This window comes from Falco punctatus (genome assembly GCF_963210335.1).
Source record: "Falco punctatus genome assembly, chromosome: 4".
In the NCBI taxonomy this organism is placed as follows: Eukaryota; Metazoa; Chordata; class Aves; order Falconiformes; family Falconidae; genus Falco; species Falco punctatus.
The window spans coordinates 23,375,157-23,399,879 of NC_137583.1; the positions used below are offsets into that span (position 1 = coordinate 23,375,157).

At 42.8% G+C, this 24,723-nt stretch overlaps 1 protein-coding gene across 18 annotated transcripts in view; it reads left to right on the forward strand.

The window, feature by feature from the left end:
- The window catches only part of GRM7 (glutamate metabotropic receptor 7), a 417,449-nt gene that overhangs the window by 228,140 nt on the left and 164,586 nt on the right, over positions 1–24,723 (forward strand). The gene's annotated exons all lie outside the window — the stretch shown is intronic.

The following is a 24,723-nucleotide window of genomic DNA, read 5'->3' on the forward strand; positions in this document are numbered from 1 at the left end:
CTGGTCTTTGGGTAAAAATGCTGGGGAAGTGGGAGTTCCTGGCACAGTAGAGAGTGCTGGCAGGATCTGAGCATCTTCTGTGGCATGGTCACCAGAGGTTTTGATGGACTGTCGCCTGCCCGTTCAAGTGCTTGAGCTGGAGCGCCGGGAGGGCGCATTCCCAGGAGGATGCTAGCTGAGCCGAAACCCTTCTGCTGAGGCTGAGCAAGCAAAGCCCTGGCCATGCACCCCCTGCCCGTGCAGCACCGAGCACCCCACTGCCCTGTCAAGGTTTTGTTCCACTTCTCCCCAGTAAACACGTGTTGGAAAACCATGCTTGCCCCACACTTATTTAGTGGGTATGGAAACGAGATATTTTCCTTGGGCTTAAGTTTTATACTTGCTTTAGAGTACACAGCATAAGAGAGATGTTATAATTGCACTTATTTCTGCATCTTGTCATTAGACATTTGATATGCAAGTGCAGCTTTTTGCACTGTTTTAGGTGTTAGTGATGTCTTGAGCTGTGGCAGGGGAAACACAGAACAGTGAACTCCATATTTTGGTAAGTAAAAAGTGTTTGCATTTCTCTTTCAACCAATGGTAAAATGCTGTTATTACGACTCTTTTTTTTAAAAAAATCCCATCATATTCATATGATGAATATTCAAATGAAGTAACTCAGTTAAGATAGCACCATACTGTGCATTTCTGTCTGTAAATTTGTATGTTGACTGGTTGCTCTGTAGCAGTTTGCAGAGACCTGGAGTGTGTGCTAAGAGGACAAGTGGGAAAACTGATCTAGGGCTTGCAGACATGCTCCTAAACTATTTCAGTAATCTCAGCCTCTCCCCAGGGTTTGGCAGAGTTTAGCAGTGTTACCACAGCTGGGCAGGACACAGGCAGATATGGCAAGTATTTGCACAGCTGTCTTGGACTTGGCTCTGGACTGGGTATAGGATTTGGTTTCTACCCTAAAGCTGCTTGGGATTTGGATAAGAGATGCCAAAGTCATATAACCAAAGTCTGTCTGTGTATAGCGTGTAGATCAGGTCTGTGTGGCCATTGTGAATTGAAAGAAAAAAAGAAAAAGATCTTCAATAGGTAAAATAACATTTTCCCTTCCCTCTCAATTAGAAACTATGAATTTTATTTTATTTTATTCTATTTCTGAGTGGATGAATTGACTACTTGATGAATTAATTTAAAGGTTTCTGGACTTCCTAATGCTTCCAGTGCCAGTCTGTCTGACATGCACTGTTATGGCAATTTTCTTGTCGCTGTTTGCTATTGATTGATTTTATCTAACGTCAGCTGTGCACGCAGCTCATCTGCAGGGGAGGAGCTTTCATGGCAGTGATTGTGAAGATGCATGTGATGTATGCCTTGGCGCCAGGGGTGCAAGTATCTCCCCAGGACTTTTAGCAATAAAAATAAATCAGGAGTGTTGCATTAAGGCAGAAAGACTGATAGATCAGGCCAGCTTGTGATGCAAATGGGCACCTCACATCTCTAAACACAGAAAGAGAACTAGGGATGGGGCAGGAGAGCCTGGCCAGGTCCCGCGGCTCTGGGTGCCCTCTGGCATGGCCCAGAGGCTCTCCTGAAGCTGCTGAAGTGCAGCCTGTGAGTTTTCTGCATGAGCAGAGGAAAGCGTGCCACACAAGGTCTAATTGCAAGGTCTAATTCTACTCTCTTAATGCAATGGACAATTATAAATTCTAAATTGCATAGCTGGATATTAGAATGAAATGTGTTGACTTATTCTAGAATAACTGGGAAGAAATTTGCCCCAGCACTGGGTACCAGACATTTTAAGGGAAGGAGAAATAGCCCTGATCCCACAGAATCATCTTGGCTGTTCAGAGCACCCATGGTGAGATGTCTGCCCCGCACCAAGGCTCCTCTTAGACAGCAAAGCACAAAGATTTACAGTCCTTCTGCATTTCAGCCTAGTTAGTGTAAAAACGTAATTTTCCTGAAGGAGATGAGCTGTCGCACGTCAGAGGTAAAGTGGGGTATTAATAAAGGTAACAAAAAAGGAAAACACAGCATTACTTCAAAACCTGTCTTCTAGTTGTCTCACAGAGGTCCCGATGAAGGTGTTTTATTGGCTTTCCTGGTCTGTTTTATGTGAAGGGTTCCTCTGAAAGAGGGCTGGTTTTATTCAGAGGACTATTACCAGGAAGTTATTATTGCATATTTAATATCTTTATTTTTTAAAGACTCTGGAGAAGGCATTATGTCGTCTTCAGTGGGAAAAAAAAAAAAACCAAACCAAACAAAAGCAATACCAACAAAACCCCCAAACAAAACAACCCACCCAAGAACAAAGCAGTGACTACGCTGACTGGAGGTGATGCTCAGGGGAAGGACCCTCTTCCTGGTGCCATATATTAGAAAAGGGTTTTATTCCCAAAGCCATCAGACCACAGAGGTCTTTCCATCCCGCAAAGCTGCAGGCTGTGTGACACAGTGATGGAATTGCACCTTTCCTGGCATGGCACTGAAGTGGTGTGGGCTTTTTAATTACATCACTCTTTCACGGTTGCATTCCGGTACCCATCTCACCCTCCCCTTCAGTTTCCAATTATTCTTTTTAATTTACCTCTTTTCAAGCCATTTGAGCTCCCTTACAAGTAAATAAGAGGAGGAAAAAATGCAGAAAAAAACCCCAGGTGTGCAAAGAAGGAAAATTAGGGTCAAACAATTTTGCTCCGTAATTGAAAACATTTTCCTGGAACTCTTCCTTTAATTCACGCCTCCCTTACTTTTGTATTCACCTTTTAATATATTCCTCTGGACAAAAGCATTGCCTAGTGGTTTTAGCCCCATATTATCCTGATATTTTATTCTAATAGATGATTTTTAAGGGAAAGCAGACTTGAGGAGACTGGGTTGGAGATGCCAGGCTGATAGTGGGGAGGCGATGCTGCAGGGGGGAAGCCAGGCAGCCCAGCCGGAGTGGCTCCCTGGTGAGGCAGCACCAGATAGAAATGTTCAGCTGCTGGTGATAATTTCCCTGATAAAGATAATCCTAGTAAATAATATTCCTGGAGGACAAAGGGAAAATTATCCCTTTAAATGGATTATATTTGAAAAGATTTCTTTGAAAAATTAATTTTTAAAAATCATCTTTTCACCCTGATGAAACCATGCGTTAAGTAAAACTTAGATTAGAGATTTGGGGGCAAGATCAGATGGTATGTCACGCTTATCCTCCTTCGTATATTATTTATAGTCTATCAGATAGACGAGGGGGATCACAGCTGATATGAAATCTTGAGCAATGAGTTTGTACTGCAAAATGTTGGTATTATCTGAGCTGCATGTGCCTTCCTACTTTTCCCTGTTGTGTTCTTATTATCCACTGTGGGGTTTTGATTCTGGAGAGGGGCAGAAGGGAAGCACTGCAAAAATGTGTTCTCAGCTAGTCTCACAACATCTGGCATTAAATCCTTTCCCCTTCTGGTAATTCTGTGTAGACACTGTCGTGAAGCCCTGCACCATGCTGCGTTTTGCATGTCTCATCACAGGATTTTATAGGCAGTTTTCATGAAGTTATAATAACACAGTGTGTCTAATTTTTATTTTCATCTGAATTTTTAAACAAAAGCTTATTAAATATTACTTCATTAAATGCAGTGTTCTTATCTGATACATTGCTTGACACACATGGCAATGACTTTTTGTGTAAAAATCGTTTTACTGGCCTAAAGAATGTGTGTGTACAAATGATTTGTTTTGAATCCCTTCCATTTAAGCTGTAGGCAAGAGTTGTGTGTTCACACACCACTGTGCCTTCTATTGAAACCAAAAAGTCCTCCCACTACTCTGCTTTTTTGTCCTTCGGTTATAAGAAAGAAAAAAGAAGCCTCATGCCATCTAAGCGTTTATCTGAGGTAGAATGTTAGTAGCTGAGATTTAAAGGTTTTCATTGTTTAAATGCTGACACACCATAGCCATAGTGGTGCCAATAGCAATAGCGTTATAAATAGTGTATGAGTATACACTTGTTTATCTCCTCAAAGTGCATTTCCAATTCTGTCAGTGTGCATGTAAGAGGGTTTAAGTAGCTTGTGTTTTGAATTCAAATGCTATCGTGAACTGCAGTATTTTTTTAATGAACTTGAATGAAATTATTGGAGACATCTGATAAGTGAGATTTGATGAAGCTTTAAAACATGTTTATATTAAGAAATATGAGATTGTGTGTTGCAACATAATATCCTTTCTCTGATGCTCTATTTGACTGACTTATAGGGAGTCATTTGAACCATCATTTTAAGAATGCCATTTATTTCTTTGAAAAGAAGTAGACATCTGAAGCACGTTCCTACCACAGGGTGGATGGGAACTTGTACTTTAGTAGAAGTTATCTCTCTGATGGCAAAGCAGAATGGGACACAAACCAGTGTAGAGGATTAATTAAACCTCTCATGTCCTTTCCATGTCCTGACACATCACTTTATCAAATTAACCAGAATATCTTACACTTTACAGTGTGATGGGGAGATAATGGCCTGTGGGTTCAGAAATGAGAGTCTGAATGTTAGTTTTTAATCTCCTATTGTCAGCAGCACCCATGCATTTTCTTAGGAGTGAAAGGGTATTTTAAGATTATTTCATACTCTACCCCCAGCTCACAAGAGTTGTCTCTAAAAGGAAGGCCTTATTAAAAAAACCCAAACCAACACTGTGGGAACATTCATTATATAGTGAGTCCTCCACTACGCAAGCTCAGTGCCCTGAAGCAGAGATTGCATTAATATTCTGTAAGCCCAGTCAGAGTACATGAACGTCTTTGAGCTCTGTGTTTGCTGATAAAGCAAACAGTGTATCGTGTTTCAAAACTACTGAATAAAGTTAAAATAAGGATAATAGAAGGAAACGGGCTTTTTTCTAAGAGTCTGTGGGGAGGGAAAGGCTAGAATGTCAATGATCTTGAGAGATCATAAGGCATTTTTTAAAAATGGTTTATTCGGGAATTATTTCCTTGACTTTGTCAAGGAGATGATCTTGCATTGGGAGTGGGTGGTGGCCGTCATCTGACACTGCCACCAAGCTCTGCAGCAGGATGGGGTGGGAAGATCCACTTTTCATTTGGCCATTGTTTTATCACTCAGTTTTCCTGCTGTCCTGGAATCCTTATGGAGAAGGTCTTCAGGGACACATACCTGAAGGGTGGCAGGCAGAAGGGATCCTTACCTGAACAGCCTGTGGCTTTGGGGTTTGTCTGACCAATATATGGGGAAGACAGATAAAGTAGTTAATGTATGTGATGTATATGGTAATTAATGAGTCACCTTGGGCTCAAGGTCTGAATTAAACTTTGGCTCCTGGACCTCATTTGTGACCATGAACATGGTTGTTGGAGCGAGATCAGTCGTCAGTTTTCAGGTGACAAAGCAGCAGCAGCTGGAGATCCTCAGCTGACCTATCAGGCTTCAGTAACCAGATTTTTTATCCCTTACCTCTAAGAACGGTGCAGTTCCTTCCAGACCATCTCCCTGGCCCGGCCGGTGCTGCGGGCACACACTCGTACAACGGAGGTGCCCAGCCTGGCTGGCCGGGGGAGGGGGGCGGCAGCAGAGGCTTCCACTGGATGAAAGTATTTGTGTAGAGGTGGTTCCAGCCAAGTGTGACCGTGCCAAACTGCCTTACAAGTTGGCTGCTGCCTTAGGATTGTAAGTAGAGGGATACAAATGCGTCCCCATTTTCCAGAGATGACTGAAGGATGAGTACCTGACATGGACAAATGGAAATGTCTTAGCATACATATAAATAGCTGAAAAAACCTGGAATACTTCTTTTCTTGTAGAAAGTGAATATAGAATTTTTAATAAAGGAGCTTAGAGTTAGTACAATCATGATATCTGAAAGACAAAGGTGTCTGGTGACAGTGCCCTAACCCTAATAGAAAGTCTATGCAGATCAGCCAGTGCTAGTAATTTAAAAGAATCTACACACACACACACACAAAAAAAAAAAAAAAAAAAAAGCCTCCTAGGCAGCGTAACTTTTTTAAGAAAGCTAAAAATTATTGCATGAAAGGCTGAAGGAACTACTCCAGATTTGCTTCCAAGATGTGTAAATCACACAGAGGGATTTATGTGTTCTGCTGTTTCAGCTGGAATTCTCCTTATCCATCAGATTATTTTAGTATTTTGTGAATAGTACTGCTAATTAAAATTTATCGTCTAAGTAATTTTAGTTTTAACAGAAATCTTTTTCCAGTGTAACAGAAATGAAGTTTGCATTGAAAAGCTGTGCTGCGAGATGGGGTGAGAGCAGTGCTGCCCTGTGCCCGCAGCGCTCCAGGCAAGTCCAGAGATGTTGCTGTTTACTGCAGCCCATGGCACGGCTCTGAGGAACGGGGCGGGGGGGGGGGGGGGGGGCTGTGCCTTCAGACCCCCCAGCCCCAGGTGTTTGCAGGGAACACAGAGCTCTGGGAAAGGTTCCAGACTGCAGGAAGAGGGGTTAAGCTGTCACAGGAGCAGAGGGCAGGTTTCCAGCAATGCCCAGGCGATCGCTTCCCATCACGTTACGCAGTGGCAAGACCTTCGGTGGGGCTTGTGCCCTCCCACCCTCTTGGGAAAGGTGTAAACTAAGAGTTGTCTTCCATACCTAAAGGACTGTATAGCTCCCTGGGAATTTAAGGGGTGTGGGAAACAGTGATACAGTGCTGTGGTGGGTGCTGGGCAGCTCCAGTGTCACCAGTTCCCAGTACATGGCCCACGCCAGTGTCCCCCAGCCGGAGGCTGGGACTGGGGGCTGCTGGCCTGGACCTGGGGCAGATGTCCTTCCCGCTGACAGCAGCTCTCAGGCCTGGTGTGAGGCGCTCAGGAAATTACCATAAAAATGATATTTCACTGAAAACAAAAAACAGACAAATAGCTCTGTGGTAAATATTTTTCAAGGGTTTTTAATAAGTGCCTGGATTTTGGTGAGGCAGCTTGCTGATGAAAGGTTGTGTCTCATGTTGTAAATTGCTTGTGTGTCCTGAGGACTCTTGAAGCAAGAGAAACCAACAGCTTGGGGGTTATTTTTGCATTTTCTTTGTTCTCAAAAAAAGTAGGAATTCTGGGAGCTTTTGGTCCCCACGGGGTTCTCATCCCCACCTGTGAGAGCAGAGCTCCTTCCCCTGCTCCCTGGCTTTGAAGACAAGTGGAATTTTTGTAGTTCCTTATACCTGACACTTGCAAACCGCCGTCTTGCATTTAGTAGTCTTTTTTTTTTTTTTTTTTTTTTTTTTTTTTTCCTTAGCCCTATTTCTCTCCAGGTTTGATTTTTACATCACATCTCCACGCGGTAATCACCTGGCCTCTAAGTTCCCAGTTTTCAGTAGCAGCTTCTCCATTAATATTTGAAGCATATGATTTTTGCTTGTTATCAGCAATATCCCGGGAGACAGCAAGAAAGACTGTGTAGGAGGGCATTTTAAAAGCTTATCTTTAAAACCATGATGTTTTGTGATTTAAAAATTAAATATGGATTAACAAATGGAGAACTGACACTGTCTGGGGAATCAAGATTGGATATAGAGGGAGAAAGAGCATGACTCATCAAATTGCTTTATCACAATAAACTAAAGCTATTGGTGCGGATATGCAGCTTGAGTAAAGTGGAACCGTTCAAAATATTTGACAGTCGGGTATTAGCTAATAACTATGCAGTCAACTTAATTAAAAACATTTATTTCCCCAAAATAAGAAGCTTGTAGAACAAATGAAGCAAAGCACATTAAAGAACACTCACTGAAATGATGTGTGTATCCTTCTTTTATCTTTTTTTCTTTGCAGAGAACATTGACTTGTTCTGGGGAAGGCACACAGAAGTAAGCATGTTGACTTTTAAAAGGAGCTACTTTTTCAGGAAAGCCCTGCTTCGGGCAGAGTCTGCTGCTGTTATGGCGAGCAGCAGAAGGAACAAAAAAAGACTCGGGCTGTTGCAGCCCCTTTGCGTGTGTCCCGGCGGGTAGCAAGGCGGCTTCAAGGGCAGCACCTGGCGGTCCTGGTGGCTGCTGCACTGCGTACGCCAGAGCCTGATGCTCTGGGGCAAGTACGTTGGAACCCTGTCAGCAGTTGAAGGCTTCTGGGTGAGACCTGCAGGAAAAGGACTGTTCTGGCGCGGGGTGCCTGCGCCTGTCTGTGGATGGTTTTGCACAGGCAGAGGAGCCACTGTGGCCCCACTGCTGGTGCATGTCATGGCCTTGCTGGGGTCAGAGTATCTCAATAACTTCTTCTGGAAGTTCTTAAAAGAAATAGAAAATAAATGGGAATGAAGGGCAGTGGAGTGCTGCTGATGAACAGTTGAGTGAGTTCCCAGCCCCGAGGCCACTGAGGCCACTAAGGCCACAGTATCTCTCATAATTGCAAGTGCTAGTGCCTTATTTTACATTTTATCCGAGAAACGGGTAAAATTATCTATAAAGCAATCTGATGCAATTTATTCAGCAGTGACCTGTGCTTCACTGAGCTAGCACCTGTTTTCTGGGATTTATCCGTTTCGGTGGTGCCAGGTTCGCCTTGGAAGAGCCGAGCCCTGCGTGGGGGCAGCATGGCGCTGGGTGATGCTCCGCAGTGCTGGGCACAGTGTCCCCCCCGGGTGACCCCTGCTCCAAACAGGTCCCCCCAACAGGTGAGTAGGGGTGTGCTGGGGAGCTGCCTCCCTCTTAAACAAGAGCCCTTACTGAGTGTACGTAGGGTTGTGTGCTGCTGTGTGAGTGATGGGGAGGTCTGGTATGGTTAGCAAATGGCTGATGTGGTTTTGCCTTGATTTCGATGTAAAAAGTTTGAAAAATATCTGTAAATGTTATAACACAGAGATATGAGCCGTGAAATGAACTGATGTGTGTGTCAGCTTCGAGAACCAGAACTTTAAACAGAGGATTCAGGGCTCTCTGTTCAGACAGATTTGATAGTAAAGCAGCTTTTCTGCAGCATTAGCACCAGCCTCATGTGAGTAGGTAGGCATGAAATGTGAGGAAAGCGTGATGGAACTGGTGAGCTGTCTCTTCAGTCGTCTTTTTGGAATCAATCGAATCAAGTTCTTCCAATATGCCAAAATACTGACAAAAATTATTAATTTGGAACCTGTGAAACTGAGAGGAATATTTGAAATTTACGTTCAGTGTTAATTTCTTTTACCCATGTGGCAGTAGTTTATGCCAAATGAAGATAACTTTGGTCACCTTTCTGGTCACCAAATGAATTGAAAATTAAGAAAGTGGATGTTTTATATGAAGTAAAAGTTAACATCTCTTTTTGTAGAAGTTGCATTGATTTACTGATTTTTAATTTACGTAGCACTCAGAACATCACTTGAATTCCTTCGTACAAGTAGCAGGCCTGACAATTTCAAGAGGAAATATAGTGCCCCGTATCGCTCATTTTAGACCGAAAGTGTTGAAACTTTCAGCCGGTCCCAGCTAGTCCTCCAGCCAGATGAGACAGCACGGGGTGGTAGAATTGCTGTGGTTTTGCATGGAAAAAGTCAACGGTGTAGTCACATCCTGAAGCACAGGGATTTATAATACAATTGAAAATTTCTCTTCATACTAATTAGTTACACATGTGCGTTTTCAGCTATCAAGTTGAGCTTTTTATCTCTTAAATTCCCATGAGATTTAATAAATGACAATTGAAATAATGGGCTGCTCAGCAGTGTGGCTGTAGGTGAATGTCATGAGGTGTAGGTGGAAGAGTGTGAAATTTGATCTGCAAATAATATAAGAAAATTTAATTAAATTTAGACTAATGTGGTGAGTGCCCCAACAGTAAGGGAAAAGGGCATATGCAGCATATTAATTTTTTTGTAGCCTTTTTTGTGTGTGTCTTTCGTCTTATGAATTCCAGATTTGCTCATTTTTCCTTGGCATATCAAGTTTTCCACAAAAGGTCTAGGGATAAAACTTTTTTGTGGCACGGTGGTTGTTTAGATATTTATTTATATATTGATTTGAGGGTGTAACATCATTTCTTGCTACCTTAAGTACCAAAGATCAGGAGATAAAAACCGTTTGGACTGTCCAAAGTTCTTGCTGTAAGTTGAATTTCCTTGCTTTGATTCTCTCTCAGGGTAGCCCAGTGAACTGGTGCAGCACGTCCCACACCGTAACAGGCCAGGATGCACAGTTATTGAATCGGGCTGTGGGGGGCAGGGCTCAGACAAACTTGACACTCAATGCTTCTGCTGGCACAGTGAAAACATGTCTGTTGGGAGTCTGTAGGTTGGCATCTGTGCAAAGACAGTCTCTGCGAGAGCATGTGAGTTTTTAATGTTAATGACATTAAGTGCTTGATGGACTGCCTCTGCCACCCTCCTGTTGGATATTTGCTGTATTAGTGCAAGCTTTATGGGGTCTTTAAAATGTAGAGGATGAGGAGTGGATCTTGACAAACCAGTGGCGGTGGATATTCTCCCCTACACATTTGGTTTCGGAAAATACAAAGTTTTTTTTGCTGCTGCTTGCTACTGGTGCTTCAGTGTTCACTGGAAATGAAGTGTTACCCCAAAACACTGAGAATTTTGTCTTAGTTGTTTGCTGCTTTTTTGTGTTTACATTTTCATTCGGTTCCACTTATCTCAATAAGTCACATTTTTGAGTCAGCAAGTAACAAGTTATAAGAACATGCACTGTAAAGTTCTCTCTGCCCTTCTCCCCGGTGACCCTTTCGGCTACGTAGTTTCAGCATCTCTCTGCATCCCTCCACCACAGCCTGAAAGATTTTGTTTTCTGTGTTTGGTTCCCATAAGTCCTAACACTTGGGTTTGGGCTTTTTATTGTATGTAGCAAAAGGGAAAACAAAAGTCTGTTTTTCCTTTATTCTTCCTTCTGTGAAGGAAAAGGATATTTTCTTAAAGATTGGCTTGCCAAGGTACAGAGATGCTATTGCCATAACTCCATTTGTTGACAGGAAAAGGAAGAGTTTACAGATTCGTAATGTTTGTGGATGCCTTGTAGGGCAGTATGGGCTTTGCTGGAGGAACGATTTCTGCAGCAATCACTTTTCTTTCAGTTAAACACATTAGGCAATCCAAATATTGACAAATATTTCATACAACTGTTGAATTCAGCATCAAATTAAGAGAATCACATTGTCTTTAATGGGCTGTTCATTGAAAAGTCTCTTTAGAAAACAGTCAATGAAGAGCTTTGTGCTGAAATAGCTCAGGTATAACCATATTCAATCCCTCTTCCGAGGGTACCTGTTCCAGGCTGCAGGCGGCGTGCATGGCCCGGAGCATTCCTGACGGTAGGGCTGCCTTCCACCCCCCTTCCCTGGGTGAGGTCCCCTCGACCCGAGTCCCCGCAGCACCTGCCTGAGTTTGGGTCTGGAGCTGTGATACACCAGTGGTTGTTTTACACAGGAGAAGGTGCCACTGGAATGAAACCAGGACTGCCTTCCAAGAGCTTGCGCCTAACTTCTGTGCCTTTTACAACATCTTGTTGCAGAACTCCATTAAATTGAACCGATTATCCACAGGCAGTGTACGGGGGGTGGTTTTTGCAATGCTGCAATAGTGATTTTATTGAACTATATTGCATTTTTAGTACTCATTTGAGAAAGGGTTATTAAAGCACAGTATTGTACATTAAGAACATTACTCCAGTGTGAAGGAGACGAGGATTATGAGAAAGACAAGAAAGGTCTGAAGAGTTTAAAGTGCTCTGTTTCTATTTTTTATTTCCCCATCCAGGGGCTGGAAACATAACCTATTTATATAATTCTTAGCTTTGCTGAGTTTACACATTTTCAGTCCCAGAAGGCAGCGGTCAGTGTACAAGCTTGCAGTAATGACCTTGTGTGTAAAACTTTTGAGAGAAAATACGCTGCAGCAAGACCGAGGACTAATCAGAAACCCAGCTAGTAGGACCAAACAGAAAAACAGTCTTTTGATATTTTGGTCATCCTGGCTGTCATCTGCAGATGTGACCTAGAGATGATTTGCTTTTGAGACCCTGCAGAAAGCTGCGCTTATATATGCTTCTAACAAACGTGTATGTGAACCAGAGCTTTATGCAGCGTTCACCGAAATGCTATGAGATATGAACATACATAAGATAAAGCCAGCTTGCTAATGACACTTAATGAAGTTTTCTCTCGGTAAAATTAGACCACCTGTAGTTCGCCTCTGTTATGATCTCCATACAAAAGGGACCTGGAATTCTGCAGAGCTGAGGGTTGGTACTCTGTGAGAAGCATCACTTAGAGCTTCAATTAAACTTGGGAAGCAGCAAGCGGAATTGTGTGTGCAAATTAGAGAGCAGTTCCCCAGAAGAGGGCTGGGGATGGTTGCTGAAGCATGCAGAGGGAAGACCTCCATCCTGCTAGAGGGATACAGGAGCAATAAGCAGATCTCTCCTGCTTTCCTTTGGGTGAGACACAAGGAACTAGAGATGAAACAAAATGTTAAAGAAGTCACCTTCTTTTCCTCTAACCCTCGGTGTCCTCCAGCCCAATACCCTGTTTTCTCTTGTTTTCCTACGGAAACATTAGTTAATAGCTACGATAAGTGAATGTGCAATCCTGTTTGCTGTTGGGTGCTTACCTTAGTAGGGCTGCGCACTGGCCCCATGTCTCACTTCTTGTCCTCACCAACGCAAACCCCAGGAGCTCCCATCAGTCTCTTTTCATGTACCTTATCTATTGCGGAGCCTTTGCAAGCCTGACACAGGGTTCATGGGAGAACTTTTTCATGTTGTAAATGCTGGTCTCTTCTTAGGTGGAAAAACTAGGGAAGAGGTTTCCTTCCAGAAGTGAACTTAAAAGATTTCTAATCCTCCCTCCCTTCCCACTGAGATTTGTCATTGTGTCATTGCTGTTCTCTGTATTTCTCATTCTTTGAAGAACTGACAAGTCTTTCCTTGCCCTAACTAGATATATAACAACCAAGAAAATACCATTAACTGAGAGAAGGCTAAAATACTACGTTACCTCTCCAAGAAAAAAAAGGAATTAGGAACATGGGAACACTCCAAATTGTAGCTAGAAAAGCTTCATCGTTAGAGATCATTTTGTGCTTGCAGTGTATAATGATTCACTATCCAGAGGTGGCATCATTATTACTAGGGGGGAAATATCCCTGCAAGAACAGCGCAGCACTAAGCAGTCTCCTAAATTACAGTGTGGAGCTCCAAGAGGCAGTTCAGACAAATAAAACCACGTCATAGAGCACAGGATTCTTTAGTGAGCGCGAAGGTTGCAGGAAATTGCTTTTTGCAAGGGAGCCAAGCCAGCCTCGGAAGGTATTGTTTGTGAGCAGTCTTGCATTCAGGCATTTTGGGAAGCAAACAAATAGCTGGAGATTAGAAGGGGGTGAGCCTAGCTGCCCACTGCCCACACTGACTGTGCTGGGAGGTGAGATGCAGCCAGCCGGGAAGTTTCCATGGCAGGTAACAGGTCTGTTTGTCGATCACCTTAATGGCTCAGAGCCTCAGCTGGAGAAATTCAGGTTTGACTATATGTATCTTAATCTAGCCCTTATTTATAGGAAGACGGGATGTTTTATCAGTTTGTTTCTTTCCTGATTCCCTGGAATCCAATCTCCTGTCAAATGGGTCTCTCTTTGTTTTCAGGAGGTAGCCTTGCTAGCTTACCCTCTCTTGGGGCTCCAGCAACACGTACCACTGGCGATGCTCAAGGAAATCTTCGCACCGCTGTGGTGCTCCGCAGAGCCAGGGACTGCTCTGCAGTGTTAGAAAGGCTGTCGGCAGGGCTGCTTCGTTTGGTTCTCCTTCCAAATGTCAGTTTAGGACTTTGAATTTGCAAGGTTTGAGGATTTATGAACCAGCTGCAAGACTAAGATACTTAGCTGATGTTTTGTGTTGAGCATAGTTCTAAATTGTATCGTTGCTTGGCTGTACGTTATGCTTTAAACATGGTATTTTTGGTGCTTTGTTTCCATCTGTACCCACAGCCAGAGATTTTACCGCCTACAGTTGTTCCTAAAGAAACTGTGTTTTATAAAGTGTGCTGACACTATTTCCAAGAACCTTGCCTTTACTGTTTTTATGCACAGCGCAGAAGAGCCGGTCTTAGTCTGGCTAAATCAGACTCTTAAAAGACAGAGGGAGGTTTGCATTACTTTTGGGTTTGCACCGCACGAGATCATCCAGAGCGTTTTGCACCCCTGTGGCGGTTCATCCCCCAGACCAGCAGATGTGCCAGGCTGCCTCGCAGACCTCACCTTGTATTCCTTTCAGCTTCATTCTGGTGTCTGCATTCGGAGTCTCTCATTTCTATCTGATAGCAGGCACTTCTGCTTAGAAATAGGCATATGGCAAAATTCAAAACATAAATAACATTATGTAGCTGAGAATCTGCTTGTTCAGGCTCCAGCCCTGGGCTGCCTGCACCTGGGAGGTCTTCAGGGCAGTTATTGCCTGTGAGAGCCTTTACAGGGCAGTCCTCATCAGGACCAGGTCATTTAAGCACTCCTGGCATGAAGTTATAACAACAAAAATTCTTTAAATGTTTGAAGCAGAAGTGGAAGTTGTATTTCATATTGCTTTGTTTTCTCTACATGGTTACACTGTATGGCTCAAATGGGCTTTTTGTAGTACAGATTTTAGGAAGCCAATAAATCTGAAGCGCCTTCTACTGCAAATAACTTGTCTGACTCTGTTCTCAAACACTTTGGAGCGTTGCAGTGTGAGCTAACGTGAGTTCCTGAGCGTGCGTGGCTGTTGGTCTAACTGGGTATCCTCATTTTCTTTATTTTCTGTCTAGCAAACAGAGCTTTTCTAAATCTTTGAAAAAGATGATCTTATACCATTCTTCTAATTTAATTTAGGGTTTTAGAGAGAGTCTTAATTTTTTTTGTGTATTGCTGGAGTTTAACTGCCATAATAAAGGACAATTTTGGATGTGATAAAATGCACTAGGAATGTCATTAAATATGCAGCAAAGCTATGACACAATGGAATTAAGCATTAATGAATAACATACTAGAAATATTAGTCTTCTGTTTTTGGTTATGATGAAGTCTAACATATAAAAATGAGACCATAAACAAGCTTAGCAAAAATCAAATTTTAAAATGACTCAGTAGAATCTTAATGTATAGGATGTTTCTGAGTTAAAGCTGTTGCATATCCACAAGGATGCTTTCCCTTGGATAAATTCTTGCAGTTTCATGTTTTAATGTAATTTTATTATTGGTACACATTTTATTTTTACAATTGAATTATGATACTATGGAGACGTAATTTAAATTCTAGCCCATCTGCACACCAGCACAGTTATAAACTTATTTTACTGGCATACGCAAGATCTTCATAACTCGTGGCAAGTAGGATATTAACTATTTCTAGTAAAGGAACAATAGTGCGATCCAAAGCCTCATTAGAACTTTGATTTTGGACATAAGGACCCAACTGTCATTTCTGGATCTCTCTGTAAGTAATTTTTTTTACCCGAAGTTCTTTTTTTCTGGAGCATTCTGCATAGTCTATACTGTTTTAGCCTCTGTCGTCTACACACACACACAGAGCCCCCTTTTTTTTTTTCCCCTTGAAATGTGATAACTCCACAGGCATGAGTTTCCCATTTTCTAGACCTGTATTTGTTCTGGGTGGAGCTGTGACTGCGTTAGCCCAGCAAATGCAGGCAGAATGAAGTCCAAACAGTTTGAATGTGCCTGGGTCTATTTTGATTTTTGGAGTTAGAATAAATTAATTTCTTTCAATTTCTGGCTGGATGGACTGACAGGAACTTTTCTGATGGTGAGCTGATTTCCATAGATTATAGTTTCTTTGTATGGCATCTGCCAGAGCTGGTGCTGGAACAAACCGCCCAGGGCATCTCCTTTGGGCTGCTGGTCACGGCTTTAAAGAGGAGGCGGGTGGGCGCAGGGGTCCAGCCCATGCTGTGGGATGGCTGCTGGAGAGCTGCTGTGTGGAGTGCACTGATGGCCTCAGACCAGCTCCTGGCAAACTTTCACGCTTGCAGCACCTTGTCCCTTGATGGGATGAGGAATATTAGAGGCTCAGTAATATGGGCAGGATTTATTTTGCTAGCTTTTATTTTTACTGTGGATTTACAGGTTCGGGTATGAGACTGGAAATTTTCCTACACTAGAATAACTTGCTGATAACCTCATTATTTCTTGCATGAGGCTGATGACGAGTTCTGTAAATTGGACATTGTGGGGTTTAGTCTGTTTTTTATTTAAAACAATAAATGTGAATTCCCACATATAGCAAAGAGTCACCTTAAAACCCATACCTGACACACGGGCTCCTGCTGCCTAATGTTCAGTCTTCTCTAAAGCAAACATGTGAGTCTTGTATTGACTTTCCAGTGATTGTTCTTTGAAGATTTTGTGGCTTTTGTGTCAGTTGTTTGAATAACTCTCTTCTGCTGGTGAGTAGTTTGACGACAAGCAAGCTGGCAGGCCTGGCTGAATTTCAAGAATATGAAATAATCTTTATCATTCCAGTTCCTTTAGGATGTAATTCTGCTTTATCAGGGAAATATCCTCAATTGTGCTGTCAAGTTTTCACAAGGGGAGAATATTGACTTCTTTAAACTCAGTCTTCAGCATTACAGCCACTGGTTTCTCTTTCTTCTGCAGAATATATGAGGTTTAGAAGTAAAATTCATTGCAGCTAATAAATTGTATATGCAGGATATATAAGTATATGCCAAAACCCTGCAGTGACACGTAAAATGTACAACAAAATGAAAAAAATACTATGTGCCTTTGATATTTATTTTGTTTCTTCCCCAATTAATTCCTCTCCTTTGGGCTATTCCAGACTTAAGTCAAAATGTTTGATTTATTGCTCCCTGTGAAAAGTGGGAGTTCCTGGTCGCTGGATTCATTTCAAAGAGCTTTCAGTGCAGGGCTGTGCTGAGCATCCCATGTCCCTTAGCAGGGGCACCACAGGACTGCATCGGCTCCCCGGTGGGCTTCTTTCAGGGACAATCAGGACTTATCAGCACTTGAGGAGTTGTTACTTCTGTTGTTTAGATTAAAAAAATCTAGGTATCATCTGTTCTTAACCTGACTTTTCTTACCCTCCCCAATAAACCTTCCTTAAAATCCCAGTTTTAGGGTGTTTTCTGTGCTGGTGTGCAGTGAGAAAAGGTCTTCAGATCCCTGCCAGTGGAGGAGCATCCTTGACATCGCCATCCCTGGAGGTATTTAGAAGACATGGAGATGTGGCGCTTAGGGACACGGGTTAGTGGTGGCCTTGGCAGTGCTGCGTTAACTGTTGGACTTGATGATCCTAAAGGTCTTTTCCAGCATAAATGATTCTATGAGCAGCCGTGCCGAGCTGTGCTGTGCTGCCTCTCTGCTGTAGGGCATCAGGGACAGATTATCCTGCAGTGGGCTGGGAAGAGAATCCCTGAGCCTCCCCCAGCCAAACCAAGGAAAGGGGGGGGGGGGGGGGGGCGGGGGGTCACAGTAGCTGCAGGCTCCGCTTTGCTTCGATACAAACCCAATCAAATGTCAGACCTTGCAATTACCCTAAAAGCAGCCTTGGGGGTGTGAAAAATCCATGGGGAGGGGGAAGAGAAAAGCCTTTAAAAGCCATCATCTGCTTGCTTTCTGAAGGAAGCCATGCAAGCCCAATGCTTTGTGTGTTGTTCCCATAATTGTAATAAACATCCAGGAGGCAGCTTTCGGCAGCTGCTAATTTTAAAGTAATGTATTAATCAAATTAATTGAGAGTTGATTTTAGTAATTAGCAACAGCAAACATAACTTTCTGAAGTGATGTTTTCAGTGTTGCTAAAAGTGATGCCCCCCAAAAGAGTATCTCTGCAGATAAATCATCTGCAAAAGTGTTAAATTGTCTCTTTCTCTACCTGATAATCCAATTAAGTGGTGATAAGAAAAATAGCTCTTGGAGAGTTTCAGGGAAGCAGAATAATGTACTTAGTGTTGTACCAGAATCAAAATACCACATAATCATGGGTATCCATGGATACTGAAGCAACACTTTGATTACTAGATACATCCATTACCCTTTAATACCAGAGTTAGGTGTTTAATGCCCCGAACAATTTAATGCATGACTGCTTGAACTTGCACAGGGAATTCTCCTGAGGTTTTGCCTGTCAGAGGCACAGCACAGAATCTGTCAGCAGGCAAAGGGAAGGCAGCTATGATATTTTTAAGACTCTCTCTTCTTCCAAGTTCCTGTGTGCTTTGCAACTGCTGCCACCCAGATGGCTCAATTCGCCTGCCTGTCCTCGAGCTGCCTGTGAACTGGAGCATTATGTGATGTGGCCCGATCTCTATCCCACGTCTGTGACATATGAGTGGGATTCCTGTGAAAAAAAATCGTATGATAATCTTTTACAGCGCTTGTGCTGTTGGGACTCGCTTCGCAGCAAATGGATGGGTGTTGTGTCTCTACAGCATCAGACCTTTTATCACAGCACAATGAGCACGGTGGTTATTTCATGGTGTAGAATCCAGCGTGAGGCTGAAGCCACAATTCCTCCACCACAGCTTTGACTTCTTCATTTGTTTTGCAGAGCAGGAATGGGAACCCTGGAAAGAAGCCTCCTCTGCACAGAAGCTGTTGTGGGTCCTGAGAGCAGCCCAGGACACGGGGAGCTCTTACCTGTGTGGTCTGACCAGGGTCCCCTGCCACCAGCCTGGCTCCTTCCTTTCCGTTGGGTGAAAGGATCCAGTCCTTTGTCCTAGCGTTGACAGTGAGAAAATAAAATGCAAAATGGAAAAAGTAAAATGAGCATTTAAAAATCGCAATGCTAAAGAGGCTTGGAAGCATGTATTTAAACACGATTTTATAGCAGTGGCTCCAGCACCTTCTCAGGGGGCATCTGAGCAGGCAGCACAGAGTGGGTATTTCACTGTCGTCTGCTGCTGCTGCAGTGTGGTAGGGCCAGGCTTGGTGCCTGCACTTGGCCATCCATGCGACACTGTGTGCTTCTGTAATGTGCAAATGCATATGAATCAAGATGTTGAAGATAGGGAAAATGTGAGCAGAAACTTCTCATTTATTCATCTTTTGTAAAGATAGCTGGATTTGTTATTTCATTTTCTTTTTTTTTCTGCTTTTTTGTACTCACAAAATGACTTTTATATTATCAGAGTTCAAAACCGACTTCCTGGAATGTCTCAATACAAGTTTTCATAGCAAAACATTTTTTTTGAGGATACTTGTAAGGCAGAATCTTACATATGTATTCTGTTTGAAAGGGAAAGAAGGAGAAAGCTGGCATCCTATGTAGGCAGGGAAAGCATGGGCTTAATCCATTGTTCCTGACAGTAACTGAACAAACTGAATCCTTCCTATAAGCTATTTTGCTAAAAGTAAAAGCAGGAAGCCAAGAAACAGGTGTCGTGTCATCCCACTTGTTGCACAGCTGGTCCTTTTCAGCCTACCTTTGCTAACCTGCTCCTCTTTTTTTCTGATCACACTTACAGCTCCTTCCTTCACTGAGCTTTGGTGCTGGGGTTTGGTTTGTTTCTATTCCTGAGTAGTAATTGTCTGAAAAAAAGGACAAAAGCAACCTGTGGTGAATACTAATTTTGGGGAGAAATGTGATTTCATGATCTCTAAATCCGTTTGTAAACTTGAGAGTAAATGCAGTCCGCAGCTTTGGTTGGAGAGCGTGCGGGAGGAACATGAGGAGGGCTGTACATCACGTTTGTCCCGTTGCTCTCAGAGCTTGGGGACGTGCTCGGGTGGGAGAGCTGGGGTCCCCTGTCCTACCAGAGAGTAATTTGCCTTCTGTGCATGGTGGCTTTTATCTCCTTTTTGATACTGCTCTTTGAATGAACATCAGCATCTTCTTCTGTTCCCGTTGGGGATGGTGCAGCTCTGCGGGTGAGTGCAAGGGACCATGCCCCAGGTACCAGTAGGCGATGGCAGGGACAGAACACTGGGAAGTCTGAGGTAGGAGTTCAACACCTCTCTAGGAAGGAGGAAACTCACCTTTTTGGATGACTGTTTTAATCGTGGGGTAGGAGGGAGACAGCAGAATCTCCTGCATAGCACCTCATTTGTTTCTTCCTACAGGTCCCTAGTAATGACTGTTCCCAATTCAGATTAAACGGAAATTTTTGGTTTAGGTAAAAGTAATTGTATGGCTTTTTATTTTAATGAGAAAAAATGAAGATCTAGCAACAAAAAAAAAAATGTTGATCTCTAAATTTTCTTTTTCAGTCTGGCAGCCAAGCCAAAAAAAAACAGGGTTTTGTACATCCGTAATTGCCAACATCCTGTGCAATACCTTAAGATAAATTTTCTCTGTCTCCAGCACCACTTAATTAAAAGTTCTCCAGAAGCATTTGAGAAAGTAGGGGCCATTATAAGGATCAAAGTGAAACTGAAGTAGGTTCTGTTGTGCAAAGATTAACTAGGAATGGTGTTTCTTGAGACAGAAACTCTGCTAAAATGAGTCTTGTCAGGGACTTAATGAAGTTCAGAATACCCTTCTACTGGAAATAAAATTTGAGGGAAAAACTGATTTTCATCAGCCAGGGAGAAAGGACCCAAGTTCACTTTGCATTTTTTTTGTTTGCACACCCACCCCCCCAAAAAAAAAAAAAAAAAAAAAAAATCTGGAGGTGCTGGTAGTTTTGATTGAAATGTTAGTGTTTCTGTGTTTTCTGAGCGCTGCCAGGGGTTGTAGTGCAGGGAATTTTAATTCCAGGAACAATTCCAAACAATCGGGTCAGTTTGCCAAAGTGGCACAAACCACTGGGAAAACTAGAAGCTGTAAAACCAAATAATTTCCAAGTTATTGTTTGAGGAAATGGTTTGCCTTGTTGTCTTATCCTTTTCATAGATTATTGTGCGTTTCCCTGGCTTACTGGTTGGACAAAGGCGCATCTGCAAAGGCTGAGCCTACCAAGTCTGCTCCTGGTGCTCCCATGCCAAATTTGATGGTATTACAGAAACATTTACTGGCAGCAGGGAAGGAAGAAAGATGCCAATGTTAGCCTTCCATACATAGCCTGGAAGAGAAAGGAGATTGTTTCAATGGTAGAGTGGTATGGTACCGACTGCTTCATTGTTGTTGCTTTGAGGACCATTCGTATTCTGATTCCTGTGGATTTCTAGGATTCCACCATGAAAGTAGTTAAACATTTGCTTGCAGAATTGTCTGAATGATGTAACTTACATATACCACAGTTCACGTCTCTTTTTTTCATCTCTAATATCCATTCTTTTTATAATGGCCTTTGCATTATAAATATATATAAGTATATATTGATATATATATAAAAATATATACAGAGGGGGGACCCTCTGTAGCCGACTGGTTAAAGCGTGGCAGTGCTGGTGGGACCAGCTGCAGGGGGCTGGAAGCTCCTGGTGTCGCAGGCTGCAGATGCTGGAGCTGCACAGAGCAGCCCCATCTCGGGTGCTGGGTGCGGAGTGGGTTCAACTCCCAGGCTGCCAGTGATTGCCGTAGCACTTTGTAGCTAATTAGAGCATGTGGCACTTCTCCTGTCCATCAAGGGTAATGTATTATTGCAGAAATCCTATGACAAAATCCTTAATTTGCAACTTTCACATTTTTGCCACGTAATTCCCTTGGAGCATTGTAAATTAACCTGACAGTGTAAATAACTGTGCACGTGTTTCCTATTGTAATAAGAATGCAGGATGAGAATATGAAAGTTAAACTTACTTTAAAGTGACATTTGAACAATATACACCTGATTCCTTGGGCATCTGTTATTGCTAAAGGAATGGAAAAGGTTGTGTGCCTCTGCCTGCTGTGAGGTCCTCCGCAGTGATCAAAACAGTCTTATTCAAGCTCATAATCTTGGATGTATACAGAAGCTGACGTGGCTGTCGGGCAGCTGGGATGGATCACCCTGCTGCTACAGTTCAAGTTTGTACTCTGATGTCAAATGCTACGCAATGTGGACTTGAGCAAAACAAAATAAATAAGAAAATAATACACGGTGACCCATTTTGTGACTGGGAGCACTTATTAGTCAATTTGTCATAGTGTTGCTTTCCTGGAAGAGGCACTAACGGTTTAAAATCCAAATATCTATCAACATGTCTAAGTTGTATTATCTGGGTCTTGGTCCTCTTGCATCTTACTTCTTTGCCTTTTTTTATTTTCCCTTGATCTGCCTTGCTTGGCTGCAGCCATTTCTGTTCCTAACATTGCTTCAGCGAGTGCTTTCTAATGCTGGTGTCTCCTGCTGCTGTTACATTGAAAGTATTGTAGCTACCATACTGTTGATAAAGTATTTTGGGTTTATTCATTGATATTTTGCCATTTATCCATACTTCCTTTGTGCCGGAGGTGACAGAAAGGTTAGCGGGCCACCACATCACCTGCTCCGTTTGGGAAAGCTCTTCCACTGTCCTGGCTGCCAGAGCAGCTCTCTGCCCAGCTGGGGCTCAATGCTCGGTGCTGACTGCGGCAGGCTTACCGTAACCGGCAGGTAGAAAAGGAGTGCTGTTATTTCCCTTCACCAGTGGACAGCAGAGAAACCAAGAGCTGACCTCCCAAAGGTAGTAGAAATCTCTGTATCAAAAAAAGGACCTGAAATCTACCCCCAAATTCCAAGCTGTTTCCTTTGTCCACGCTGGGTCCTCCTTTCTTTAAAAAAAAACATGGAAATTATATACTTTGAAGCTGTACATTGCATTAGAGGCTTCTTTCCCCTGCTATTGAGAGCCTGGCCACAGCTGTCTCTCTGTCCAAAGATGCTCAGTTCAGCTGTAATCATTATCGACTATAATAAGATTTTTGGCTTCTCCATCCAGGCAATAGAGATTGCATGACCCACACAATAGGTGTAATTATTGTCAGGGTGGGTTGCTGAGCTAGCAGCCCTCTCAACAATTTTTTGCTTTTTTTTCAAGCACTTAAGTCATGTGGGTTGCAATTACTTAATATTAAATACTGATTTTTTTAATAATAGTTTTACAACAACAATGTATCACATCTGAGGGCAGGGCGTGGGTTCTTTTTTTTTTCCCCTGGAAACAAGGATCCTTTAACATCAATAGACTTTTAACTACAGAAATATTACTGTCATGGGTGCGGGGTCTGAAACCCTTTTGCTGCTGGTCTTGCTTCTCTGCACGCCTGGTGTGGTGGTCGTATCTCTGTGATGGAGCCGTGGTACCTGGGGACGAGCACCTGCAGGCATTCTTCTCAAAAGGCCCTGAAAGTTACTTACTGGTGCAGTAATTAGAACTCAGTTGTTGGGGAATATTGCTGCGTGAGCCTGTCTGCTGGTGTCTGTTCTCTGGGGTGGTATTTCCAATCCTCTTGTGAAAAAGCTCGCTTTTACTGAATGGAAGCAGTGGAGGGCTGTGAAGGATTGAGAAGAATCTTTGCAGCAGCTTCAGATGTGTCTAAATAATGGCTCTATCCAGCATGCGAAAGCCCTTTGGTCTTGACTCTATAAAATATATCCTCTCCGTTCTGCTGTGTCTAAGTGGGAGCCTCTTGAAGGGCACTGTGGAGGGAATGCATAAATTTTCAAGTGACAGATCTTGGAGCTTTGTAACAGTCTGTGGGTTGGTTTCGTTTGGATTTTTTTTTTTTTTTTTTTTTTAGTTTGTTCTGTTTCTTTTCTTTCAATGAATTCTCCAAAGATGCCATGCCCATGTTTAACAAGAGAAATCAGTCTGTCATGGGAGACTGGAAGTAGCTTGGCTTGGCATGATGGAGTGCCAGGGAAGGCACGGGTACTTTCCAGGAGCAGCTAATAACTTTAAATTCTCCTTAGGCGTGATGCCAGGACAGAGACATTTTTCCTCAACAGAGGAACATGGATGGCTTCCCCTCGATTTCCAGCTGCCTGCGCTTGGGAGATGCCTTGGGAGACTCCTCATGGAGCAGGAGTCTCAGTCTCAAACCCAGCGCTGGCTGGGGGTGTGTGCTTTTAACCAGCATGTAATCCATGCCACGTGGGGCATTTCAGGAAAGCCGGATAACTCCGCTCATGGATTGGAGTTGATTCTGTCAAATTTTGACCGGAGAAAATAAAAAGAACATTTGAAAATGTTTAAACTTCTTGAACTTAGTGCAATGAGACTTTCTTTCCCTATTTAAAATTAAATTTACTTTTAAAAATCAATATTGCTTTACTTTAAAGAAGAAAATCAGGTTGCAATAATTTCAGGTTGTAATAACTCTAAAACAAAATGAAGCATTCTGTGTGAATCAGAGAAAGACTTGGGGATTGTTATTCTGTGTTATTCTTTCTCAACCTTCCTTTTCACCATTTTATTTCTTCCCACCGGAACCAATCTTTTTCTTCCCCGGAGTTTTTGGATCAGCTAGTGCCAACAAACCTGGCTTGACTTCAAGCAACCTTCGAGTCTCAGCTTCTCAACATCCAAACTAGGGAAAAATGATCCTGACCTACTTTGCAAAGTGCTCTGAGATCTGCAGAAGAGCCGCATTTTGCAATTCTAAAACAATACACCAGGTCTTTGAGGATGCTGGGTGGTTTCCCTCCAGGTGCTTGTACGCCTGCGTTGGGATGTACGCGGTTTGGGATGGTTACCTTGTCCACTGGCAGAGGGCAGGCAGCCTGTTCAGGTGGTGGATAAGCTGCTGCCTCTGGGTTCGTTCCCTAAGAACACCTTCTCTGTTACTTCATATAATGGTACTTTTAGATCTGTGTTTTAAAGCATATCTGTGACTATCTCCTTTGTCCTGCTGTCTTTCAATCAACTCATCCCCACTGCTGTTTCTTATTGTGCATCTCTGATACTTTCTTAATTAACACACTGCGCAGTATATTGAGGAAGTTGGTATCTAAG